Source organism: Perognathus longimembris, chromosome 3, assembly GCF_023159225.1.
Source record: "Perognathus longimembris pacificus isolate PPM17 chromosome 3, ASM2315922v1, whole genome shotgun sequence".
Classification (NCBI taxonomy): Eukaryota; Metazoa; Chordata; class Mammalia; order Rodentia; family Heteromyidae; genus Perognathus; species Perognathus longimembris.
The window spans coordinates 113100098-113104240 of NC_063163.1; positions in this window are offsets into that span (position 1 = coordinate 113100098).

Sequence of the window (4143 nt, forward strand, 5' to 3'; positions counted from 1 at the left end):
TTGTGGTTTTATATTTTCTTAGGGCTCTTTCTTGAAACCATTAAGCAAGTATTGACAGAACATTTTAAAGAGAGTTTTAAATGTAGACTTATTGGGTATGTTTCCTTTGGAGGAAAATAAGAATACACAAGAGAAGCCACCTATATTCCCAGCTACTTGGGAGGCAGAGGTCAGAGGACTGAAGGCAAAGTTAGTATAAGATCCTATCTGAATAAAAACCAAAAGGACAGGAATCAAGGTGAGGTGCTATGCTCAATCCCCAATAAGGGAAGGAGGAAGAGAGGGAGAGGGAGAAGAGGAGGAAAATAAGTGGGTGGGAAAAGAGGATGGCCTTTTCTTTTTTGGGTGGAGGGGGCTTGAACTCAGGGCCTGGGTACTGTCCCTGAAAATTAAGTGCTCAACGCTAGCGCTGTACCACAGCTTCACTTCTGGTTTTCTGGTGGTTCATTGGAGATAAGTCTTAGACTTTCCTGCCTGGGCTGGTTTTGAACCATGATTCTCATACCTCAGTCTCCCAAGTAGCGAGGATTACAGGCATGAGCCACCAGTGCCCGGCTCAGGATGACTTCTTATAATCATCAGAAAATCAGCAATATGGGAGAAGAGTAGAAATAATCATGAATAATGGGCTTAATGTCTAGATCTCAAACACACTGTATACTTCCCCTCACAGCCTGCCTGTTACCACTGGTCCTAAACTACTTAGAGGGCAGGAAGCCAGCTCTGCTCTGCTTGGTGGCCTCCTCAATGCTGGCTGTGTCTCTTTTATCTATGACAGATGCTGTTTCATCTGCTGTATCTTGCAGCAAAGCACTGGCTGCCATCCCCATCTGTCCCTCAGTTCAGCCTTTGGAGGTCACTGAAGTCAGGCAGGTCTCCTAACCTCTAGATGTGTGTAGTTCTCCAGGGGCTGGTTCTTCACTTCACAAGTTCTTCACTTAGTTGGACAACAGGTGGCGCTAGAGACCATACAATCTCCACATTCTAAACCTCACCAGGTTTTACTAACAACACTAAGCACCCAAGTAAACACAATCTCGCCAATACCCTCAAAATCCTTCCTTTTCAGTATGTACCAGGGGCTCACGCCTTTAATCTTAGTTACTCAGGAGGCTGAGATCTGAGGATCTTGGTTTGAAGCCACTCTGGGCAGACAAATGCCAAAGACTCCATCTCCAAGTAACTAACAAAAAGCAGGAATTGGAGGTGTGGCTTAAGTGGTAGAGGGCCAATGTTGAGCATGCAAACTAAGCAAGAGTGGAAGGCCCTGTAATGGCCTCAGTAATGGCACACACACACACACACACACACACACACACACACACACACTCTCTCTCTCTCTCTCTCTCTCCTTCCTTTGCTCTTCCTACAGTAGCTTACCCCCCTCTTAGACTAAAATGTTCAGGCTTCCTCTGCCCGCTGGCTGTTGCTGAAGTCCCCCAAGTTATGTAATTTGGGGACACCCATGCATCATGGGTAGGTTTCTCTATACAGGCCCAGACTGCTAGTTTGTTCTTTAAATTTCCTTCAGAGCTATTTCAGACTCCACAAGCCCTAGGCTCTGCAGTGAAATGTTCACACATAAGTGTGTGTGTGTATAGGTTTGTACACTGGCAATAAAGCAAAAAGGACTAAGTCTATATCTGGGTTTGTGACATGAACAACTGGACAGAGGTACAGAATGGCAGGAAGAACTGGAACAGAAGGAATAAAGTAGAGATGAGAGCTCAGAGTCTAAGGAAACCATGAGAGGAGCCATCCACCAGAGGCATTCCTTGTGCCTCCTAGCCAAACATGGATGCTCACTATGTCTTATGTGGACATGAAGGGTGAAGGACAGTCTGGTCTCTGGGGAACACAGAGGTTTGATGGCCTCTTTCCCCTGTCTGTAAACATTTACTCCATATGCCCACAGGGAATGAAGTTCAGATGTGCAGAGGTTAGCTGGGTAATTGTATGACTTGATCCAAGGATTCCTTGGCTCTCTATAACTTTCTTAAGACAAAAACAAGCAAAACCCTCAGAAGGCTCAATAGCATTTATAATCTAGGCACAGTGTCTAGTAACCAAATACAGAAACATTTGCAAGTTTTCTTTTTTCTTCTGGTTGGTTGTGGGACTCCACCACTTGCAGCCACAGCACTATGTCTGGTTTTCTGGTGATTAATTGGAGATAAGAGTCTCACGGACTTTTCTGCTGGGGCAGGCTTTGAACCACAATCCTCATATGTCAGCTCCCTGAGTAGCTAGGATTACAGGTGTGAGCCACCGGTGTCCAGCTAAAAATTTGCAATATTGAGTGCGCATATAACTATGGCTCCAAGCATAGGCAGGGCCTCTTCTCCCCTTAAGCCCAACTGTTATGACTGGCCAGTGTCATGAGACTCAACGAAAGGGAGTCCATGGGGCACTAGTGAGGGAGGAGGAAGGTGAGATGGCCAGCCCTGGGTCTGTACCAGGGGCAAGCAAGAGGTTGAGGGGAGCACAAGTGAGATGACGAGGACTTTTTTTTTGCCAGTCCTGGGGCTTAGACTCAGGCCCTGGCTTCTTTTTGCTCAAAGCTAGCGCTCTGCCACTTGAGCCACAGCGCCACTTCTAGCTTTATCTATATATGTGGTGCTGAGGAGTCGAACCCAGGGCATCATGTATATGAGGCAATCACTTCTCTTGCCACTAGGCCATATTCCCAGCCTGACCAGGACTTCTTTTTTTTTTTTTTTTTTGGCCAGTCCTGGGCCTTGGACTCATGGCCTGAGCACTGTCCCTGGCTTCTTCCCGCTCAAGGCTAGCACTCTGCCACTTGAGTCACAGCGCCGCTTCTGGCCGTTTTCTGTATATGTGGTGCTGGGGAATTGAACCTAGGGCCTCGTGTATCTGAGGCAGGCACTCTTGCCACTAGGCTATATCCCCAGCCCCTGACCAGGACTTCTTGAAGCTGGCAGTTTGCACACAGTTTTGTGGGGGTGAACGCAGCTTCAGAACAAATCATGACCGTAAGCCACCATTATCTTAGGGATTGTCACACATTGGGATCTTCCCTGACTCAACAAGGCTGGTTTATGCCTTGAGATATGAGGACCCAGGTTGGAGACCCAAGAGTGGTACCTCCTTTCCTTTATATTTAGAGTGACATTCACAGCCCTTAAGAATCTGGTTTCTGAACAGTGTTTCTACCATAAGCTCACCCTGCTTCCAGCGTAGCCGAGAACTTGCCACCATGCCCAATATGATGGCACCTCTCCACATTTCCTTTGTTCAACGCTTCCCTGGAATTCTCCACTTCTGTAGCTGGAGAACAGCTCAAAGCTTCTCTTCCTTCTGGTGGCCTTCTTTTGCTTTCAGAGGCAGAATGAGGTGTTTTTTGCATTTATTGCATTATTTCTGTTTTACTCCAGTCATAAGTTATTCACTGCTATGCCTCCGACACTTGTGCCACTGCCATCCAGGTGCTAAACAAACATTTACTTCACAGCGTGTAAGGACTGGAAGGTGTTGGTTTTGGGAGTTCCTTTGCTAATATGAGCACATTTGAATAATTTGTGGTGTTCAATGGTCTTTGAGACAGCACCTTGCTACGTCGCCCAGGCTAGCCTCAAACACAAGCTCCCAAGCTGTAATTATAGATGTGAACTCCAAGACTTGGCTTTTCCTAGGGCTTCTTAATAGAAGCTAACCTTAGGAGACAAAGGAGCCAAGCACAAAGCTGGTGCATGCTGTGCATGGGTGAAGTGAAGGGCTATATCTACATGGCCTTTGATCTCAGCCCTGAAAGCTAGACATTTGAAACAAGATTGGTTTGTTCCCTCCAAGGGTGCTGAGGACAGACCTGTTTTCAGGCCTTCTTGGCCTTTGTCTTATGTCTTCACGTGACATTACTTCTCAATATACTTGTCTGTTTCTGTATCAAAGGTTTTATTTTTATTTTTTGCCAGTCCTGGGGCTTGAACTCGAGGCCTGAGCACTGTCCCTGGCTTCCTTTTGCTCAAGGCTAGCACTGTATCACTTGAGCCACAGTGCCACTTTGGACATTTTCTGTTCATGTGGTACTGAGGAATAGAACCTAGGGCTTCGTGCCTACCACTAAGCCACATTCCCAGCCCCAAAGGTTTTATTTTGATAAAGTCTTGCTGTTTCCCAGGCTGG